The sequence below is a fragment of the Mixophyes fleayi genome, chromosome 5, assembly GCF_038048845.1.
Source record: "Mixophyes fleayi isolate aMixFle1 chromosome 5, aMixFle1.hap1, whole genome shotgun sequence".
Classification (NCBI taxonomy): Eukaryota; Metazoa; Chordata; class Amphibia; order Anura; family Limnodynastidae; genus Mixophyes; species Mixophyes fleayi.
In genome coordinates this window covers 149,442,080-149,466,353 of record NC_134406.1, presented here as the reverse complement: position 1 = coordinate 149,466,353, position 24,274 = coordinate 149,442,080, and positions in this window count along the sequence as shown.

The window sequence follows — 24,274 nt, the reverse complement described above, 5'->3', positions numbered from 1 at the left end:
GGCACACAGCATGCTATAGAGTATATAGTATACACTGCACAATGTAATATTTTATTAAAAAAAATATTATTCCAAAATATTATTGTGCAAACATTGCAACACTTAAATTTAATCACAGTTTAGTATATAAATAACTCAACATTTTCCAGTAATTGGAAGTACATTTCCAGATGCTCTCCAAGCAACGTAACACAACCCCCCCCCCCCCCACACACATATTTATTTTTATTGCATTGTAAGGACTCATGTCTGGAACATGGCGCAATCATAGGGGCATGTGTAGAAGCTGTTTGTCACCAGAGTTACCACTTGAGATTTACAGTTTGACTTTGCTCAAAGTACTGACATTGACTGTATGGTGAGGAAGGTTTCATATATTTTGGCCATCTGAAGACATCCACACACACACCTGCATACAATGACAACTAGCCATTTAGGTTACAGCCCTGGTCAACCACTGCGTTTCATATCAACAAGTTTGCTCTCTCTTTAAAGGTGTTATGTGGCTCTTTATGTAAAAATTCACCACCAACCAGTTCCTATCTATCAGTGCTAATGATTCAGCCATGAGGCACGAGGCACGTAATGCAGTCGGGCTTTTCAGGCACCCATGTTTTTCTCTGCTATTCTTTACAACCTGAAAATTAAGTAGAGCGGTCAAATATGACTTTGCAAAACACAGAGAAGGCAATGTGCTTTTGCCTAATGAAACTGTGTGCTACACTGACCTGTAAAAGCCTTGGCTGCGTACTGATCCTGTAATGCCGGGTCTGACATGGAAGTGTCGACCGAAGGCTTGACCACTTGTCCCTCTATCATAGGGGATTGCTCATCACCTGTTGCTCTGTAGCTGGACTGGTTCTGAAAAGAAACAGATATGTAAATGACCAAGGTAAAAGTCAACAGCATACATCAGACACACGATTTTCAACTTACACTCTGGATCAATGTGCATCTCATCCATATTCTTGCCTTTGAATTCAGCCAGTCAGCCACTCTGGAAAGCCACTAAATATTTGCTGATCTTGGCAAATTTGAGGGTACATTCTGGGAGGCGGTAATACTGCCAGTGCATTCTGATGTCGTTTCCAAGGAAGTCCACAAACATATCCTGTTCTGTGTTGTTTTGGTTGAGGACCTTTGATAGAGTGGCAATGTGCTGTGGGGATGTTTGCCCCCACACTCTCGGGCAAACAGGTGTATGCAATTGGAGCCTCTAAAGTGTGACAAGGCAGCTGGTCTGGCAAACATGTAGACATTTTAGGTAGCCACTCCACATTCTTCATGCTTCTCTGTGAGAATACACCTTGCATAGCTGTGTCAGCAGGATGGGGACTTTTGTCCCTCATTTTCCTCAGATTTCAATGCGAGTGAAGTGCTGGCAGAGCTTCCTTTCATCCTTAGAAAGCACTAGGGCCATATCTTCATGGAGAGCCGAACAATCTCTTGTGGAGAAGGAAGTCAGCAACATCTTGGAAACTTCTATTGAACAAGATCACCTGTGCTATGGTGACTTTTTCAAGCAGTGCCCAGTTGTTAAGCATGGGCTCTGTAGATACACCACTTTGATAGGCTTGATGCTTCTCATCGACTTACAAGTGCATTTTTTTCACATCTTACATTAGAAGGAGAGCGATGAGGCACATTCCACTTGGACTCCAAAAGAGTTTTTAAGGCAGCCGATGAGATCAACCTGTTCCATCTTGCCGGAATAGATCTTCCTGACATTGCATGCGTTTTCAGCCCTCCATCATAGCTCAGCACTCCACATTGCTTGCTTGCTATTTTTGTAAGCCATGCCCGAACTTCAATGCTAGTGAGTTTGTCTTAAATGTACCTGTCTCTTCATCATAGCCAACTGCCAACTTTACAACATCTACTACATGCAGAAAGTTTTCCATCCTCTCCAAAGGGTTAGCTGTTCTAGCCTGTAGCAGTAGTCTGTCCATTTCTCTAAGCTTCTGACAGATGTACTCGTGCCTGATAACATCTGAACTGACCCAGTTGAAGAGATGCTGTTCCATCTGCATGATGCATTGGTAATTTTATTGTATGTGAGTAAGATTTCATCTAGGGTCATGTCGCTTAAGAGCTTTGGAAAGCCACCACTGATCTCAGGTGGAACAGGCTGAGAAAAGGTGGACAGAGACAATTTTTGGCAAGTTTGGGTTGGTTGCCCCTTCAGTTTTGCTTAAATCTCTTCATGTGTCAAGTATTTTCTTGTAAACAAGCTGTCACTCACCGGACTGTGAGTGCTTCTTCCCGGACATTTAGGAACCGTGGCCGTCCTCCATCCTGAGGGACTGCGCATGCGCAGCCCTTTCTAAACCTTCAGTGTATGTTCCTTTAACTTAATTGGCAGATCAGGCAACACTCCCTATATTAAGCACCTGTGGTCAACACCACGTTGCCTGATCTTGGAGTCTCATTCCCCATGAGTCTCTGAAGGTGTTCCTGTGTTTCCTCGTTTATTCAGCCCAGCTGATTCCTGTGGTTTCCAAACCACTTCTACCTCTGTGGTTTCCAAACCACTTCTTCTGCTGTGGTTCCCATACCACAGCTACCCCTCTGTGTATCATCGTGACTGTGAGCTGATTCCTATCCGCTGCCTCCGTGCACTACAGCCTTCTAACCACTTCAACTCTACCGTGTATTATTGGGACTGTTAGCTGATGCCTATCCGCTGCCTCCGTGCACTACAGTCTTCCATCCACATCCACTCACCTGTTCATCATCGTGACTGTTAGCTGATTCCTATCCGCTGCCTCCGTGCACTACAGTCTTCAACCTGCAACTCGTCTGTGTTTCATCATCGTGACTGTTAGCTGATTCCTATCCGCTGCCACCGTGCACTACAGTCTTCAACCTACAACTCGTCTGTGTTTCATCATCGTGACTGTTAGCTGATTCCTATCCGCTGCCTCCGTGCACTACAGTCTTCAACCTGCAACTCGTCTGTGTTTCATCATCGTGACTGTTAGCTGATTCCTATCCGCTGCCTCCGTGCACTACAGTCTTCAACCTGCAACCCGTTTGTGTTTCATCGTGACTGTTTGGCTGATTCCTATCCGCTGCCTCTGTGCGCTTCAGTCTTCAGTTCTTGTCAACCCTCCCGTGTTTCCTTGAGTCTGCTGCCACTATTGCTACCCGCTACTCTCCGTGATCAACAGTTCCAGTTCAACTCTGCTCTCCCGTGTCCCATCGTTATTGCACCTGCTGGTTGCTATTGGCTACCCCCGTGTTTCCGCAGAGACCCGCTGCTGCTACTCCTCAGCGCTACTCATCCATCTACTGCTGATCCGCTCTCCACGCTTTCCTGTGTTCCCTGCTGGTCGACCTACCTGTGCGCTGCACCTACTAGACCACCGCTTCACCCATCCAGGGACTTTGCATCCTGCCGGCCTCCTGCCGTTCAGGTATCTCTGCACTCCTGTCTGACTGCCTGCTTCTGAACCACGGTATGCATACTTCTCATTGACTGTGCTGTGTATTGCATACCTTGCTGGACTGTGTTGGTTCTCCTCTGGAGTTTGCTATCCGCTGAGTCTATTGCCATCATTGACTGTGTTTTCTCGTGCTGGATTACTTCAAGAGACTTTCTATATTGGCAGTGTTGTTCAGTCATATATACATCTATATTGTGCATATTACTGTGGATCAAAGTTAAGGTGCCCGTGTATATCTTGTGTTGCAGTCTCTCCCCGTGCACCTCCTCACATATATATTCAGTGGTACAACTTGCTAGTGGCAGACCACTGACCCCTGTTTCCAGTTTCACCTGTTCCAGTATCCTCTCACATAGCAGTGGTACAACTTGCTAACGCAGACCACTGACTCCCCGGATACCTCCACTTGGATTCCATTCCTTCACTCAGACAGCGGTACAACTTGCTATCCGCAGACCGCTGACTCTCATCACCTCCTCGTTTCTGTTGGACATTCCTCCTCACTATAGCAGTGGTACAACTTGCTACCGCAGACCACTGACTACCTTCACGTGTCCTTTGTCCATAAAGTTCCTCGTGTATTATTACCTCCATATTGCCAGTGCTGCTAGTCATAGACTTTCCTGAGCATCTCATCATCTGCTATTTCCTGTTCCGTGATCACCCTGCTACCAGAGTACCATATTACCACCTATACTGCTCTGGTAAGCCTATCACCTGGTGATCCCTGGGTAAAGACTCCTAGTGCCCGTGACAGTAAGATCAGGCCATGACAGACCCAGATACGGAACCTACCGCTAAAGAGATGCTGCAGCATCTGGTCAGCCGTGTGGAGCAACAGGATGCTCGCCAACAGCTGTTACTTCAATGTTACCAATCGTTAACCTCCCAAGGAACATCTGGACAGACTGTTACAGCTAATATTGAAGCTCCTGTGCTTTCCTCCGTTTCCCCAGTGCCATCCCAGGTGTCTACAGCTCCTACGCTTCACCTGCCTACTCCGTCAAAATATGACGGGGACCCCAAAACTTGTAGAGGTTTCCTTAACCAATGTTCAGTCCATTTTGAACTCCAACCTCAAAATTTTTCTACCCATCGTTCCAGAGTGGCCTATCTTATCTCATTGTTTTCTGGACAAGCCCTGGCTTGGGCCTCCCTCTGTGGGAAAGAAACGATCCAATTCTACAAGATAGTGCCAAATTCATTTCCACGTTCCAAAGTGTGTTCGATGAACCAGGTCGTGTGACCTCCGCTGCTTCCAGCATTCTTCGTTTGCGACAAGGCTCCCATACAGTAGGCCAGTATGTCATTCAATTTAGGATCTTAGCCTCTGAACTTCAGTGGAACACTGAAGCATTAGTTGCCGCCTTCTGGCAGGGGCTCTCCGATAAAATTAAAGATGCACTGACTACCCAAGAGCTTCCTTCGTCACTAGAAGATTTGATCTCTCTTTGCCATCGTGTAGATATGAGATTTCGTGAAAGAGAGTCTGAGAAAACAACGGCGGTCAAAGCACCTCTTCGTTCAACCCCTCAATTTCGTCCAGCTCCACCCTCTGTGATTCCCATGGAGATAGGACGTTCCAAATTATCTTCAGAGGAGAGGAAACGCAGAGTAAAGAATAGACTCTGTATCTATTGTGCTGATTCCACGCATATGCTCAGCTCTTGCCCTAAGAGATCGGGAAATGCCAGGCCCTAACTAGTTCTGGAGAGGTGAAGTTAGGGTCCCTGGAGTCCTCTCCATCGTCTATGAAATCTAAAGTCTGCGCTTTTGATGTTACGATTTCCTTTGCTACCAAATCCTTTGAGTCACAGGCATTGATTGATTCCGGAGCAGCAGGAAATTTCATTTCTAAATCACTAGTGAATCAATGGTCCCTACCAGTGATTACTTTAAAAACACCCATTACTGTGACGGCTATAGATGGATCACGTCTCATCAATGGTCTCATCACCCAGAGTACGTCTCCAGTAATTCTTCAGATTGGTGTACTACACCATGAAGAAATTTCGTTTTTAATTCTCCCAGTTACGACAAGTCCGATTGTCTTAGGCCTTCCATGGCTTCAGTGTCACTCTCCCCAGATTGACTGGCGCACCCCTCAAGTTACGTCTTGGGGGTCTGAATGTCACCATCGTTGCCTTTCCCAAGTTATTCCTCTTAAAGTACAGCAATCTTCCATCTCATCTTCCTCCCCGGGACTCCCTCCTCAGTATGCTTCATTTGCCGATGTGTTTGATAAAGCTCAGTCTGAACGTCTTCCTCCTCATCGTTCTTGGGATTGTCCGATCGACCTTCTACCTGGCAAGACTCCTCCCAGGGGTCGGGTCTATCCTCTCTCGTTACCTGAGACTCAAGCCACATCTGAGTACATACAGGAGAATCTCCAGCGTGGGTTTATTCGACCTTCCACCTCTCCCGCTGGAGCTGGGTTCATCTTCGTCAAAAAGAAGGATGGATCATTACGCCCTTGTATAGATTTTCGTGGACTCAACGCCATTACTATCAAGAATCGCTATCCCATTCCGCTGATCACTGAGCTATTCGATCGCATCAAGGGAGCTCGGATATTTACTAAGTTGGATCTTCGTGGTGCCTACAATTTAATTAGAATCCGTTCCGGTGACGAATGGAAGACCGCGTTCAACACCAGAGATGGGCATTACGAATATTTAGTAATGCCCTTCGGGCTGTGTAATGCCCCCGCTGTTTTCCAAGGCTTCATCAATGAGATCTTTCGGGACTTATTATATGTATGTGTCGTTGTCTACCTGGACGACATATTGATCTTCTCACAGGACCTGCCTTCTCATCACCAACATGTGGCAGAGGTCCTCTCCAGACTACGGAAAAATTCATTGTTCTGTAAATTGGAAAAATGTTCATTCGAGTTACCCCAGATTCCATTCTTGGGGTATATAGTTTCCGGAGTTGGCCTGAAGATGGATCCAGACAAAGTAAATGTTGTATTACATTGGCCTCAGCCAACTACTTGTCACTCACCGGACCGTGAGTGCCTCTTCCCGGACATTTAGGAACCGTGGTCGTCCACCATCCTGAGGGTCTGCGCATGCGCAGCCCTTTTCTATACTTCAGTGTATACCCCTTTAACTTAATTGGCAGATCAGGCAACCTCCCTATATTAAGCACCTGTGGTCACTACCACGTTGCCTGATCTTGGAGTCTCATTCCTCATGAGTCTCTGAAGGTGTTCCTGTATTACTTGTGTATTCAGTGCTGCTGATTCCTGTGGTTTCCAAACCACTTCTACTACTGTGGTTCCATACCACTTCTACCATCAACTGTATCATCATGACTGTTTGCTGATTCCTATCCGCTGCCTCCGTGCACTACAGTCTTCTACACCACTTCATCGTTATTTTATATCTAAGTGACTGTTTACTCATTGCTATCCGCTGCCTCCGTGCACTCCAGCTTTTACCTCACTCACCTGCTTCTCATCTAGTCTGTTTGCTGATTTCTATCCGCTGCCTCCGTGCACTACAGTCTCCTGCTTGCAACTCGCCTGTGTTCAACATCGTGACTGCCAGCTGACTGCTATCCGCTGCCTCTGTGCTCTACAGTCTCCTGCTTGCAACTCGCCTGTGTTCAACATCGTGACTGCCAGCTGATTACTATCCGCTGCCTCCGTGCACTACACTCTCATCTCATCTTTGCTGTGTCTTCCTCGAGACTGCCGCTTTTCATTACCATCTGCTACACTTCGTGATCTACAGCTCCTGCCCTGCGCTGCACTCCTGTTTCCCATCGCTGTTGGTTCCTGTGGTTGCTACTGGTTACCTCCGTGTGCCGCTGAGTCCTGCCGCTGTGGTCAGCGCTATCGTCCATCTCCTGCTGATCCACTCTCCACGCCTTCACGTGTTCCACTGGCCTCTACCCTCCTGTCAGCATTGGATTTGTATCTCTTCTACTACCCTCTGCTGGATCATCTCCATTCTCCTGGGTTTCCTATGAGTCCAGTTCCACGTGTTGCTGACTCCTGTGGATTCGTGTCCCTGTCGGTCTACTCACCTGTGCGCTGCACCTGCTAGACCGCTGCTTCTCCTATCCAGGGACTTCCTATCCAGTCGGTCTCCAGCCGCTCAGGTACCGCTGCAATCCCATCTGACTGCTACTGCTGAACCACGGTATGCATACTTCTCATTGACTGTGCTGTGTATTGCATATCTTGCTGGACTGTGTTTGGTTCTCTCTGGAGTCTGCTATCCGCTGAGTCTATTGTCATCATTGACTGTGTTATCATTGTGCTGGACTACTTCAAGAGACTTTCTAGATTGCAGACCTGATCAGTCATTTACATATATATATACCTATATTGTGCATATTACTGTGGATCGTGTATAAGGTGCCGGTGTATATTCTGTGTTGCAGTCTTCCCCCGTGCACCTCCTCACATATATATGCAGTGGTACAACTTGCTGATGTCAGACCACTGATCCCTGTTTCCGGTATCACCTGTTCCATTATCCTCTCACATAGCAGTGGTACAACTTGCTACCGCAGACCACTGACTACCAGGATACCTCCACTTGGATTCCATTCCTTCACTCAGACAGCGGTACAACTTGCTACCCGCAGACCGCTGACTCTCATCACCTCCTTGTCTCTGTTGGACATTCCCCCTCACTATAGCAGTGGTACAACTTGCTATCGCAGACCACTGACTACCTTCACGTGTCCTTGTCCATACAGTTCCTTGTGTATCATTACCTCATTATTACCAGTGTTGCTAGTCATAGACTTTCTTGAGCATCTCATCGGTCATCATTTCATGTTCCGTGATCACCCAGCTACCAGAGTACCCTATTACCATCTACATTGCTCTGGTAAGCCTACCATCTGGTGATCCCTGGGTAAAGACTCCTAGTGCCCGTGACAGTAAGATCAGGCCATGACAGACCCAGATGTGGAACCTACCGCCAAAGAGATGCTGCAACATCTGGTTAGCCGTGTGGAGCAACAGGATGCCCGCCAACAGCTGTTACTTCAGTGTTATCAGTCATTAACCTCCCAAGGAACATCTGGACAGACTGTGACAGCTACTACTGAAGCTCCTGTGCTTTCCTCCGTTTCCCCATTGCCATCCCAGGTGTCTATAGCTTCCACGCTTCACCTGCCTACTCCGTCAAAGTACGATGGAGACCCCAAAACTTGTAGGGGTTTCCTTAACCAATGTTCAGTCCATTTTGAGCTCCAACCTCAAAATTTTTCTACCCATCGTTCCAGAGTGGCCTATCTTATCTCTTTGTTTTCAGGACAAGCCCTGGCTTGGGCCTCCCCTCTGTGGGAGAGGAACGATCCAATATTACAAGATAGTGCCAAATTCATTTCTACATTCCGAAGTGTGTTCGATGAACCAGGTCGTGTGACCTCCGCTGCTTCCAGCATCCTCCGTCTGCGACAAGGATCTCATACTGTAGGCCAGTACGTCATTCAATTTAGGATCTTAGCCTCTGAACTTCAGTGGAACACTGAAGCCCTAGTTGCCGCCTTCTGGCAGGGGCTTTCCGATAAAATTAAAGATGCACTGACTACCCAAGAGCTTCCTTCGTCACTTGAAGATTTGATCTCTCTATGCCATCGTGTTGATATGAGATTTCGTGAAAGAGAGGCTGAGAAAACGACTTCTGCTAAAGCACCTTTTCGCTCTAACCCTCAATTTCGTCCAGTGTCACCCGCTGTGATTCCCATGGAGATTGGACGTTCCAAGTTATCTTCTGAGGAGAGGAAACGAAGAGTCAAGAATAGACTCTGTATCTATTGTGCTGATTCCACTCATGTCCTCAGCTCCTGCCCTAAGAGATCGGGAAATGCCAGGCCCTAACTAGTTCTGGAGAGGTGAAGTTAGGGTCCCTGGAGTCCTCTCCATCGTCTATGAAATCTAAAGTCTGCGCTTTTGATGTGACTATTTCCTTTGCTACCAAGACCTTTGAGTCACAGGCATTGATTGATTCCGGAGCAGCAGGAAATTTTATTTCCAAATCGTTAGTTAATCAATGGTCTCTGCCAATGATTACCTTAAAAACTCCCATTACTGTGACGGCTATCGATGGATCACGTCTCATCAACGGTCTCATCACCCAGAGTACGTCTCCAGTAACCCTTCAGATTGGTGCTCTGCATCATGAAGAGATATCGTTTTTAATTCTTCCTGTTACGACAAGTCCGATTGTCCTAGGCCTTCCATGGCTTCAGTGTCACTCTCCCCAGATTGACTGGCGCACCCCTCAAGTCACGTCTTGGGGGCCTGAATGTCACCATCATTGCCTTTCCCAAGTCATTCCTCTCAAGGTACAGCAAGCTTCCATTTCAGCTATTTCACCGGGACTCCCTCCTCAATATGCTTCATTTACCGATGTTTTTGATAAAGCTCAGTCTGAACGTCTTCCTCCTCATCGTTCTTGGGATTGTCCGATTGATCTTCTTCCTGGCAAGACTCCTCCCAGAGGCCGGGTCTATCCACTCTCGTTACCTGAAACTCAAGCTACATCTGAATATATACGGGAGAACCTCCAGCGTGGGTTCATTCGACCTTCCACCTCGCCCGCTGGAGCTGGGTTCTTCTTTGTCAAAAAGAAGGATGGATCATTACGCCCTTGTATAGATTTTCGTGGACTCAATGCCATTACTATCAAGAACCGGTATCCCATTCCGTTGATCACTGAGCTATTTGACCGCATCAAGGGAGCCCGTATTTTTACTAAGTTGGATCTTCGTGGTGCTTACAATTTAATCAGAATTCGTTCCGGTGACGAATGGAAGACGGCGTTTAACACCAGAGACGGGCATTACGAATATCTGGTAATGCCTTTCGGGCTATGTAATGCCCCCGCTGTTTTTCAGGGCTTCATTAATGAGATTTTTCGGGACTTATTATATGTATGTGTCGTCGTCTACCTGGACGACATATTGATTTTTTCACAGGACCTGCCTTCTCACCACCAACATGTGGCAGAAGTCCTCTCCAGGCTACGGAAAAATTCATTGTTCTGTAAATTGGAAAAATGTTCATTCGAATTACCCCAGATTCCATTCTTGGGGTATATTGTTTCCGGAGTTGGTCTGAAGATGGATCCTGACAAAGTAAATGCTGTACTACATTGGCCCCAGCCAACTACTCTTCGTGCCATCCAGCGTTTTTTAGGTTTTGCCAATTACTATAGACGCTTCATTCAAGATTTTTCTTCCATTGCATCTCCTATTGTGGCCCTGACTCGTAAAGGGGCTAATCCTAAGCAATGGTCTACTGAGGCTATTCAAGCCTTTCAAACATTAAAAGAGTCCTTCTCTTCGGCTCCAATCCTTCGTCAGCCTGATGTGACACTCCCTTTTTTCCTAGAAGTAGATGCCTCTAATGTGGGCTTAGGAGCTATTCTCTCCCAACGCTCGGAACAGCAAAAATTCCACCCTTGTGCCTTCTATTCTCGGGGTCTCCTACCCGCAGAGAAGAATTATACCATCGGAGAAAAGGAATTACTGGCTATCAAAGCCGCATTAGAGGAATGGAGATACTTGTTGGAGGGAGCTCGCCATCCGGTGACGATCTTCACGGATCATAAGAACTTGTCATATCTCCAGTCTGCCCAATGCTTGAACCCTCGTCAAGCAAGATGGTCTCTTTTCTTTTCCCGTTTTGAATTAATAATTACCTTCAAACCAGCTGCCAAGAACAAAAAAGCTGATGCCTTATCTAGAGCCTTTGCTACGTCCTCTGATATAGAAGAGGTTCCCAACCATACCATTCTAGACCCCAAATGTATCTCACTGGCTGCTTCATCCACCAAAACGCTACCATTTGGGAAGACCCTCGTGCCTTCTACTCTAAGGAGGAAAATCCTTTCGTGGTTCCATGCCTCTCGTTTTTCTGGACACGCCGGTGAACACAAGACTTTTGAGATCCTCTCTCGAAGTTACTGGTGGCCTTCAATGAGGAGAGACGTCAAAGAGTTCATTGCTTCCTGTGAATTATGTTCGCAATTCAAATCCTCCCGCAGAACCCCAGCAGGGTTGCTGCGACCACTACCCATTCCGTCCAAACCATGAACCCATATTAGTATGGATTTCGTTACTGACTTACCACCTAGTAAGAACCATAACACTATTTGGGTGGTAGTGGACAGATTTTCGAAGATGGCTCATTTCATCCCTCTGTCTGGTTTGCCTTCCTCGTCTATCCTGGCTGAACATTTCATTAAAGAGATCTTCCGTATCCATGGATGTCCATCTGAGATTGTGTCTGATAGAGGAGTACAATTCGTGTCCAGATTCTGGCGAGCCCTTTGTAAAACCTTGGGCATACGATTAGCACTCTCATCTTCTTACCATCCACAATCCAATGGACAAACCGAACGTGTCAATCAAGATCTTGAGACTTTTATAAGGATATTTTCATCAGCCAATCAAGACAACTGGGTAGAGTTACTCCCTTGGGCTGAGTTCGCCCATAACAACATGTACCATGAGTCATCATCTAAAACTCCATTCTTTGTGGTCTACGGTCACCATCCGTCTTTTCCGGAATTTCCTGCCCTCCCGCCCACCCAAGTTCCTGCGGTGGAGACTGTTTGTCAGACCTTTAAAAATATCTGGTCTCAGGTTAGAACCTGTTTAAAGAAGACATCTGTCAAATATAAATCTTTCGCTGATAAGAAGAGGCGGGCTATTCCACCACTAAAAATTGGAGATCGTGTCTGGTTATCCACAAAAAATATTCGTTTGAAGGTTCCATCCATGAAATTCGCCCCTCGTTTTATTGGTCCATATAGGATCATTCAAGTTATCAATCCAGTATGTGTGAAACTCCTTCTTCCTAAGAGTCTTCGGATTTCTAATGCCTTCCATGTATCTTTGCTCAAACCTCTTATTATCAACCGTTTTTCAACTCCTCCCTCAGCTCCGCAGCCAGTTCAAGTCCATCAGGAGGAGGATTTTGAGATTACCGAGGTACTAGATGCAAAAATTTCGCGAGGAGTCCTCCACTTCCTCGTTCATTGGAAGGGCTTTGGTCCTGAGGAGCGCTCTTGGATCAAAGCTGAAGATCTTAATGCTCCTGCCCTTTTGAAGAAGTTTTACTCCAAAAATCCGGACAAGCCCGGTTCCAGGCGTTCTGTGCCCACCTTTAAAAGGGGGGGTACTGTCACTCACCGGACCGTGAGTGCCTCTTCCCGGACATTTAGGAACCGTGGTCGTCCACCATCCTGAGGGTCTGCGCATGCGCAGCCCTTTTCTATACTTCAGTGTATACCCCTTTAACTTAATTGGCAGATCAGGCAACCTCCCTATATTAAGCACCTGTGGTCACTACCACGTTGCCTGATCTTGGAGTCTCATTCCTCATGAGTCTCTGAAGGTGTTCCTGTATTACTTGTGTATTCAGTGCTGCTGATTCCTGTGGTTTCCAAACCACTTCTACTACTGTGGTTCCATACCACTTCTACCATCAACTGTATCATCATGACTGTTTGCTGATTCCTATCCGCTGCCTCCGTGCACTACAGTCTTCTACACCACTTCATCGTTATTTTATATCTAAGTGACTGTTTACTCATTGCTATCCGCTGCCTCCGTGCACTCCAGCTTTTACCTCACTCACCTGCTTCTCATCTAGTCTGTTTGCTGATTTCTATCCGCTGCCTCCGTGCACTACAGTCTCCTGCTTGCAACTCGCCTGTGTTCAACATCGTGACTGCCAGCTGACTTCTATCCGCTGCCTCTGTGCACTACAGTCTCCTGCTTGCAACTCGCCTGTGTTCAACATCGTGACTGCCAGCTGACTGCTATCCGCTGCCTCTGTGCTCTACAGTCTCCTGCTTGCAACTCGCCTGTGTTCAACATCGTGACTGCCAGCTGATTACTATCCGCTGCCTCCGTGCACTACACTCTCATCTCATCTTTGCTGTGTCTTCCTCCAGACTGCCGCTTTTCATTACCATCTGCTACACTTCGTGATCTACAGCTCCTGCCCTGCGCTGCACTCCTGTTTCCCATCGCTGTTGGTTCCTGTGGTTGCTACTGGTTACCTCCGTGTGCCGCTGAGTCCTGCCGCTGTGGTCAGCGCTATCGTCCATCTCCTGCTGATCCACTCTCCACGCCTTCACGTGTTCCACTGGCCTCTACCCTCCTGTCAGCATTGGATTTGTATCTCTTCTACTACCCTCTGCTGGATCATCTCCATTCTCCTGGGTTTCCTATGAGTCCAGTTCCACGTGTTGCTGACTCCTGTGGATTCGTGTCCCTGTCGGTCTACTCACCTGTGCGCTGCACCTGCTAGACCGCTGCTTCTCCTATCCAGGGACTTCCTATCCAGTCGGTCTCCAGCCGCTCAGGTACCGCTGCAATCCCATCTGACTGCTACTGCTGAACCACGGTATGCATACTTCTCATTGACTGTGCTGTGTATTGCATATCTTGCTGGACTGTGTTTGGTTCTCTCTGGAGTCTGCTATCCGCTGAGTCTATTGTCATCATTGACTGTGTTATCATTGTGCTGGACTACTTCAAGAGACTTTCTAGATTGCAGACCTGATCAGTCATTTACATATATATATACCTATATTGTGCATATTACTGTGGATCGTGTATAAGGTGCCGGTGTATATTCTGTGTTGCAGTCTTCCCCCGTGCACCTCCTCACATATATATGCAGTGGTACAACTTGCTGATGTCAGACCACTGATCCCTGTTTCCGGTATCACCTGTTCCATTATCCTCTCACATAGCAGTGGTACAACTTGCTACCGCAGACCACTGACTACCTGGATACCTCCACTTGGATTCCATTCCTTCACTCAGACAGCGGTACAACTTGCTACCCGCAGACCGCTGACTCTCATCACCTCCTTGTCTCTGTTGGACATTCCCCCTCACTATAGCAGTGGTACAACTTGCTATCGCAGACCACTGACTACCTTCACGTGTCCTTGTCCATACAGTTCCTTGTGTATCATTACCTCATTATTACCAGTGTTGCTAGTCATAGACTTTCTTGAGCATCTCATCGGTCATCATTTCATGTTCCGTGATCACCCAGCTACCAGAGTACCCTATTACCATCTACATTGCTCTGGTAAGCCTACCATCTGGTGATCCCTGGGTAAAGACTCCTAGTGCCCGTGACACTACTCTTCGTGCCATCCAGCGTTTTTTAGGTTTTGCCAATTACTATAGACGCTTCATTCAAGACTTTTCATCCATTGCATCTCCTATTGTGGCCCTGACTCGGAAAGGGGCTAATACTAAGCAATGGTCATCTGAGGCTCTCCAAGCCTTTCAAATTCTCAAAGAGTCCTTCTCGTCTGCTCCCATTTTTCGACAGCCTGATGTGACACTCCCCTTCTTCCTAGAAGTAGATGCCTCTAATGTGGGCTTAGGAGCCATTCTCTCCCAACGCTCGGAGCAACAAAAATTACATCCTTGTGCCTTCTACTCTCGGGGTCTTCTGCCTGCAGAGAAAAATTATACTATCGGGGACAAGGAGTTGCTGGCCATCAAAGCTGCATTAGAGGAATGGAGATACTTGTTGGAAGGAGCTCGCCATCCGGTGACGATCTTCACGGATCATAAGAACTTGTCATATTTGCAATCTGCCCAATGCTTGAACCCTCGTCAAGCAAGATGGTCTCTTTTCTTTTCCCGTTTTGAATTAATTATAACCTTCAAACCAGCCGCTAAGAACAAGAAAGCTGACGCTCTATCTCGAGCTTTTGTGACGTCCTCTGATGTAGAAGAGGTTCCCAACCATGCTATTCTAGACCCCAAATGTATTTCTCTGGATGCTTCAACCACCAAGATGCTACCATTTGGGAAGACCCTCGTGCCTCCTACTCTGAGGAGGAAAATCCTTTCGTGGTTCCATGCCTCTCGTTTTTCTGGACACGCCGGTGAACACAAGACCTTTGAGATTCTCTCTCGAAGTTACTGGTGGCCTTCAATGAGGAGAGACGTCAAAGAGTTTATTGCTTCCTGTGATTTATGTTCTCAGTTCAAATCCTCCCGCAGAACTCCAGCAGGGTTGCTGCGACCACTACCCATTCCGTCCAAGCCTTGGACCCATATTAGTATGGATTTCATTACTGATTTGCCACCAAGTAAGAATCACAATACTATTTGGGTAGTGGTAGACAGATTTTCGAAGATGGCTCATTTCGTCCCTCTGTCCGGTTTACCTTCCTCGTCTACTCTGGCTGAACATTTCATTAAAGAAATCTTCCGCATCCATGGATGTCCGTCTGAGATTGTGTCAGATAGAGGAGTACAATTCGTTTCCAGATTCTGGCGGGCCCTTTGTAAAACCTTGGGCATACGATTAGCACTCTCATCGTCTTACCATCCGCAATCTAACGGACAAACGGAACGAGTCAATCAAGATCTTGAGACTTTTATAAGGATGTTCTCTTCAGCCAACCAAGACAACTGGGTAGAATTGCTTCCTTGGGCTGAATTCGCCCATAACAACATGTACCATGAGTCATCATCCAAAACTCCATTCTTTGTGGTCTACGGTCACCATCCGTCTTTTCCGGAATTTCCTGCCCTCCCGCCCACCCAAGTTCCTGCTGTGGAGACTGCTTGTCAGACCTTCAAAAATATCTGGTCTCAGGTCAAAACCTGTTTAAAGAAGACATCTAACAAATATAAGTCTTTCGCAGATAAGAAGAGGCGGGCTATTCCACCACTAAAAATTGGAGATCGTGTCTGGTTATCTACCAAAAATATTCGTTTGAAGGTTCCATCTATGAAATTCGCCCCTCGTTTTATTGGTCCATATAGGATCATTCAAGTTATCAATCCAGTATGTGTTAAATTTCTTCTTCCTAAGAATCTTCGGATTTCCAATGCCTTCCATGTGTCCTTGCTCAAACCTCTCATCATCAACCGTTTCTCGACTCCTCCCTCAGCACCGCAGCCAGTTCAAGTTCATCAGGAGGAGGATTTCGAGATTACTGAGGTATTGGATGCAAAAATTTCGCGAGGAGTCCTCCGTTTCCTCGTTCATTGGAAGGGCTTTGGTCCTGAAGAGCGTTCATGGATCAAAGCTGAAGATCTTAATGCTCCTGCCCTTCTGAAGAAGTTTTATTCCAAAAATCCGGACAAGCCCGGTTCCAGGCATTCTGTGCCCACCTTTAAAAGGGGGGGTACTGTCACTCACCGGACTGTGAGTGCTTCTTCCCGGACATTTAGGAACCGTGGCCGTCCTCCATCCTGAGGGACTGCGCATGCGCAGCCCTTTCTAAACCTTCAGTGTATGTTCCTTTAACTTAATTGGCAGATCAGGCAACACTCCCTATATTAAGCACCTGTGGTCAACACCACGTTGCCTGATCTTGGAGTCTCATTCCCCATGAGTCTCTGAAGGTGTTCCTGTGTTTCCTCGTTTATTCAGCCCAGCTGATTCCTGTGGTTTCCAAACCACTTCTACCTCTGTGGTTTCCAAACCACTTCTTCTGCTGTGGTTCCCATACCACAGCTACCCCTCTGTGTATCATCGTGACTGTGAGCTGATTCCTATCCGCTGCCTCCGTGCACTACAGCCTTCTAACCACTTCAACTCTACCGTGTATTATTGGGACTGTTAGCTGATGCCTATCCGCTGCCTCCGTGCACTACAGTCTTCCATCCACATCCACTCACCTGTTCATCATCGTGACTGTTAGCTGATTCCTATCCGCTGCCTCCGTGCACTACAGTCTTCAACCTGCAACTCGTCTGTGTTTCATCATCGTGACTGTTAGCTGATTCCTATCCGCTGCCACCGTGCACTACAGTCTTCAACCTACAACTCGTCTGTGTTTCATCATCGTGACTGTTAGCTGATTCCTATCCGCTGCCTCCGTGCACTACAGTCTTCAACCTGCAACTCGTCTGTGTTTCATCATCGTGACTGTTAGCTGATTCCTATCCGCTGCCTCCGTGCACTACAGTCTTCAACCTGCAACCCGTCTGTGTTTCATCGTGACTGTTTGGCTGATTCCTATCCGCTGCCTCTGTGCGCTTCAGTCTTCAGTTCTTGTCAACCCTCCCGTGTTTCCTTGAGTCTGCTGCCACTATTGCTACCCGCTACTCTCCGTGATCAACAGTTCCAGTTCAACTCTGCTCTCCCGTGTCCCATCGTTATTGCACCTGCTGGTTGCTATTGGCTACCCCCGTGTTTCCGCAGAGACCCGCTGCTGCTACTCCTCAGCGCTACTCATCCATCTACTGCTGATCCGCTCTCCACGCTTTCCTGTGTTCCCTGCTGGTCGACCTACCTGTGCGCTGCACCTACTAGACCACCGCTTCACCCATCCAGGGACTGCCGGCCTCCTGCCGTTCAGGTATCTCTGCACTCCTGTCTGACTGCCTGCTTCTGAACCACGGTATGCATACTTCTCATTGACTGTGCTGTGTATTGCATACCTTGCTGGACTGTGTTGGTTCTCCTCTGGAGTTTGCTATCCGCTGAGTCTATTGCCATCATTGACTGTGTTTTCTCGTGCTGGATTACTTCAAGAGACTTTCTATATTGGCAGTGTTGTTCAGTCATATATACATCTATATTGTGCATATTACTGTGGATCAAAGTTAAGGTGCCCGTGTATATCTTGTGTTGCAGTCTCTCCCCGTGCACCTCCTCACATATATATTCAGTGGTACAACTTGCTAGTGGCAGACCACTGACCCCTGTTTCCAGTTTCACCTGTTCCAGTATCCTCTCACATAGCAGTGGTACAACTTGCTAACGCAGACCACTGACTCCCCGGATACCTCCACTTGGATTCCATTCCTTCACTCAGACAGCGGTACAACTTGCTATCCGCAGACCGCTGACTCTCATCACCTCCTCGTTTCTGTTGGACATTCCTCCTCACTATAGCAGTGGTACAACTTGCTACCGCAGACCACTGACTACCTTCACGTGTCCTTTGTCCATACAGTTCCTCGTGTATTATTACCTCCATATTGCCAGTGCTGCTAGTCATAGACTTTCCTGAGCATCTCATCATCTGCTATTTCCTGTTCCGTGATCACCCTGCTACCAGAGTACCATATTACCACCTATACTGCTCTGGTAAGCCTATCACCTGGTGATCCCTGGGTAAAGACTTCTAGTGCCCGTGACACAAGCCTTGGCAGGCTGCACAGTACATGAAGCTTTCGGCATCTATCTATTTGGAAGTTTCCATGTTACCAGAATGCAGCATCTTGTCCTTATCACCTCAGCGATGTGCCCAAACTTGCCTCTGTTGCGAAGATGTAGCAATTGCCACCACCTTTCTTTCGAGTGTTTGGGGAATTTCATTGCCCAAGCTACTACATCCCCTAACAAGACTCCCCAGTGTTTCTTAATTATTTCTTCTACTCTATGGGAATTTCCACTGTATCTCATTATAAAAGGGATAGATATTACTATCTTATCGTTGTTATCCCTTGTTTTCTCATCTAGGAGTTCTTCCCTTTTCGTGTCCCTAATTTCCGTATAGGCCTTATTCACCAATTTTCTATCATAGTTCCTCTCTCGGTATCTCTGTCTTAGGATAGTGGCCTGCTCATCGTACTGTTCTATATCGGTGCAGTTCCGTCTCAGCCTGGTAAATTGGCTTTTAGGGATGTTTTTTCAACCAATTGCCATGATGTTCAATTGTAGTTGGTATATATGAGTTGCAGTCTACAGGCTTAAAAATGTCCTTGTTTCCAGTTTGTTATTCTGGACATAAATTTCAAGGTCCAAAAATGTGACTCTTGTAGTACTGCTATGAGAAGTAAACTGGATGTTCAAGCTATTGGTGTTGATATATTCAATAGATTCAGTTTTTGCGGTGTTCCAGTCCAGATGTGGAGGATATCATCTATATATCTCCGCCAGGTATGCAAGTACCTAACAAAGGGATTATTATCCCAATTGGTATTATCCTCCAAGTGGGCCATGAACAGCTTCGCGCAACTGGACGCAAACTTGCGCCCATAGCCGTCCCGGGAACCTGCCTATAACATAACCCACTGGTCCAAAAATAATTATGATGCAGCACAAACTGGATACTCTCAAGCAGAAATTGTATTTGTCCTTGAGTAAGACCAGATTCTTTCTCCAGGATACACTTAACGTGTCTACATCCTGCTTGATGGTCAATGACAGTGTATAGCGATGTAACATCACATGTCATTAAAATAAAATGTTCTTCCCACTTAACCTCACTCAGAATCTTTAACACATGTCCAGTATCCCTCAAGTAACTCTTTTGTCTCTTATTCCTACACTAATGTGGCCGAATTGAATCGGTTCCTTAATGCTTATGGCATACACTGGGAAAAAACATGTTAAAACTTAAGTGAGTAATTTTGTTCTTGGCCGCTATAGCTACTTCAAACTTTGTGTTATGCCTTCAGCAATTTTATATTTACATATGAATGTATTCTGTGTAAACTCCACCAAGTGGCCAGTCTGGTATTAGCTTAAAATTTAACTCTCTGGGCCTCTATAGTTTAGTTTTCAGTGCACCATGGGTAATTACAGGAGGTCTCCATTTTAGATATTACATGCTAAGAAGTAAGAGGTGCAGTATATTTCTCCCCTTAGCACAGCATCAATGGTAAGATTGCTCCCTAGTTATGCCCTTTTGCTATGGTTTTCATGTTTGCATTACATTGCATCAATTCATGTTGTAAATGTATTCTATTATTTCTGTATTACAGTTTTACCTCTTGAATTATCACATTATTAACTACTTGAACAAACAACATTAAAGTAAGAGTGGTTATGCTGTCTGTCTGATTATTTTCAGGCCAAAGAGAAGTTATAGTGAGGACAGAACACCTTCAATAGAGATATTTGGTGTCACAGAACCTGATGTGGAAAAAATATTAGGTGCTGCGCTAATTTCATTAGGGTAACTAGGAGAAAAGTATTAAAAACTTTCTTTCTTCCTGCTTTAGTTAATGCTTATATAATAAGAAAATAGTTGTCCTTATGAAGCCTTATGTGTCTCAAACAAAAAAATAGTTGCAGTGCAAGAGTGATTTTCAAAGTCTAGCATATTTATTCATCTAATATAGTTAGCATGTTTATTCATCTATTGCCCATATCATTTCATTTTTATACAATTAACTGATTATAGATAGCCACTTATTATTATTTAAAGATAATTTATTATGCCAGAAAAGAACGGTGACTGGGTATAAATTGAAGGCAAGTCCAGAAGAGAAACTGGCATCAGTCTGCTAATTACATAACAATGCAATTGACACTTGCAAACCCAAACTGCTACTCTGCCATGATAAATAGGAAAACTGAGCAATATTGTTGGGCAGAGTTGTAAAACACTCAACCTACATAGTTCATGTCTTTTACCGCTGCAATATGGGGTTCTAGAAAGTATTAATTTCTAGGGATATGATAGTTCATATACATTTTTTAATCTTTACTGTATATTATTATACCAAATATGTTTGTAGTGTTGTGTCTAAGACAATGAGCCTGTGGTTCCATCACTAATAGATTCAGTGAAAACAGAACTAAAAGTCACTAGTATTTAATTTAGTTTTTATTTATTAAGATATTTATTAAGATATTTGAGACCTAATTGATTGATAACCTTTGGATGTATGGACACAGAAGGAATGTCTAGCTTGGTCTACATCATCCAATCAATGAGAATTATGTGCAGCAAAGCTAAGAAAGGTTCAGGAAGGATTATGTTACCTGTATGTTTAGAAATATTAAAGAGAGTAGATCAAACAGGAGCATTTTTTGGGGTAATACCAGAAAATGTAAGGAAGCCCACAATTCAGTTCAGATTCAGAAGGGAGAGGATGAATGAGACTTCTTATATAGTTTAAGGGAATCAAGATACAATCTGTATACCACCTTCTTTTGTATCCTCTTGTGATTAATATAAATTAGAAACAAACCTTAGAGATGAGGGTGAACAAATTAAAATCACAGAAAGGCTCAACTGTTCTTCACAATATTGTATACAAGAAATTTAATTTAGCCTGGAAATGGCTCGCTTGTGGGTAGGACGTTAGACAATAGGGATTGGGAAGGCATTAAAAGTACTGATATGAATCAAGAATGGGATAGACTGAATTATGTATATGCATTTTTTAACTCTTTCATTTTAAGGGTGACTATCTCGCCAACCACGAGACATCAATTAATATGTGTGTGTGTGAGAGCCTTAATTTCTGAAATAAGTGGAAAACTAAGTTTATATTCATATTCATTCAAATTAAGTTCATCATCAACCTTGTATTTTAAAGCATGTCATTTCAAGTATGAAGAGTTTTCCCTGGGTTCTTAGCTCTTTACTTTTTTCCTCCACAAGTAGCTTCATCTTATATATCTGATTTTTATTCATATCCATTTTCCTCCGCTCAAGCAAGCCTGTTTTTGATCTGTCATTTAAACTCCCTTCAAACATCCCCTTAGTTTAATTAACCTGATGTGTTAATATTCTGGGCCACCCTCCCTATGCCATAGTTAAGTCACTGACACTTTTTTAAGCAGCACTTTAACAGTTTGCCAAGGCTTTCTCTGCATCTTCAACCCTGCATCTTACAACATGGAATTTCAAGCATGAAGCATTTTTTCTGGAGTTTGATCTGGATTTGAACTGATCTGATTCTGATTTGATCTGGATTCTCCAAGATTCTACAATGTCTCCAACTCTGCCCTCTGTCTGTATGTCCCTGTTACATTGTAGGCTGTATTGTGTTATTTACTAAATTAGCTATGTCTATTGTTGTATTTATTTCATTTTAAATTGAGTTTAGGCATTATCTGGAGCATGTATGTTTATTATAGTTATGTTTTATTACTGTATGCATTTTATTTGTATTGATGTACCCTTGCTGTACAGTGCTGCAGAATCTGTGACATCTTGCACAATGATCATGATAATGATATAACATTGTTTTTAATTGGAATTAAGGCTCCAATGTTGCTGATCTCTTGTGAACTTTTATATGGGTAAATGACGCAGATTATCTAAATATAAGTGTGATCTAAGAAAAAAAATTGAAAAATAAATTACTGCCAGAACAAAACTTTACATTTTCAAATGTTCTGTACTCATGAATAATAATAAAAAAAAGTTGTTATTACATTTTACAGAAACATTACAAAATCGCGCAAAAGAAATTTATGTATCAGACAATTTTTCTGTTTAATTATGCCATTCATATGCCTAATTAGAACTTTTCTAATTTACATGATCCTTAAAGGTTTAGGTATGAAATCCTAGAGTACCAAATTCCCAGTAGCCTTAGTTAATCATGTGTAACAGTAAAAGAGTAGCTCATTTAAAAATTACAAGCATGGGCCAAAATAAAATCCAGGTATTAATTATAACCAATTTCCTTGCAGCTTTTGAATATCAAACTAACTGTGGCAGACAGTGAAGATGTAAGCTCTTGGGTATAAGCCAGCGGTTGGCATTCTGCCTACTCAGAATATAATTTTTTATAGCTAGACCATATGAAATACAAATCTAGCACCTGCATTACAGTAAGATTAAATAACTTTTGTCAGATAAAACTAATGATGCATAGTCTATGTATAGATTGAGTATAACACACCAAAACCCATTATATGAAGAAATGATACACGTCACTGTTATCTGTTCAAAAGCTGCAAAAATTGAAAACCAGCGTAAATACCTTATATGTTTTAATGTGTAAAAAGTAGACTTCTTAGTTTTATCTACTGATAAAATTTTAAGTACTAAATACTTAGCTAACTTACATTTCATTGCTATTTGCCTCAAGATGCATAAAAACGAAACCTAAGTTGAGGTGAAAGCTTGTAACATGAATCACCTTAGTAATTTTTCTATTTATTTTACAAATATACATTTGTAAATGTACATAAAAAGTTTACTTTCATATAATGAACACAATGTGCAAGTAGGACTTAGGACAGTGGTTCCGAAACTTTTGCAGTTTGCGGCACCCTTAGAGTCTCCGTAATTTTTTGAAGGCACCCCTCCAAAATAATTATCAAGCAGTCCCGTTTTATAAGTAGTCAAAAAAACATAATAAGTATTTAGGTCAGGACAGAGATATGTATTTAGTTGTATGCAAAAATAATACACATAAATCCAAGGGAAAGGAATATTTTTATATATATTTATTTAGATTTTTCAATTATATCTCTGTCAAAGAATAATTTACAGCTAACACACACTGTGTCCCTCTGCATCCACATGCTCTGTGCCCCTCTGCATCCACACGCTCTGTGCCCCTCTGCATCCACACGCTCTGTGCCCCTCTGCATCCACACACTCTGTGCCCCTCTGCATCCACACACTCTGTGCCCCTCTGCATCCACACACTCTGTGCCCCCTGCATCCACACACTCTGTGCCCCCTGCATCCACACACTCTCTGCCCCCTGCATCCACACACTCTGTGCCCCTCTGCATCCACACACTCTGTGCCCCTCTGCATCCACACACTCTGTGCCCCCTGCATCCACACACTCTGTGCCCCCTGCATCCACACACTCTGTGCCCCATGCATCCACACACACTGTGCCCCTTGCATCCACACACACTGTGCCCCCTGCATCCACACACTATGTGCCCCTCTGCGCGCTCTGCATCCTTTCAGCCCCCTCTGCATCCGCGTTCTGCCCCCTCTGCATCCTTTCTGCCCCATCTGCATCCGCGCTGTGTCCCCTTTGCTCTGACCCCTCTGCATCCTTTGTGCCCCCTCTGCATCCTTTGTACCCCCTCTGCATCCGCGCTGTGCCCCCTCTGCATCTGTGCTGTGCCCCCTTGCTCTGCCCCCTTTGCATACTTTCTGCCCCCTCTGAGTCTGCGCTGTGCCCCC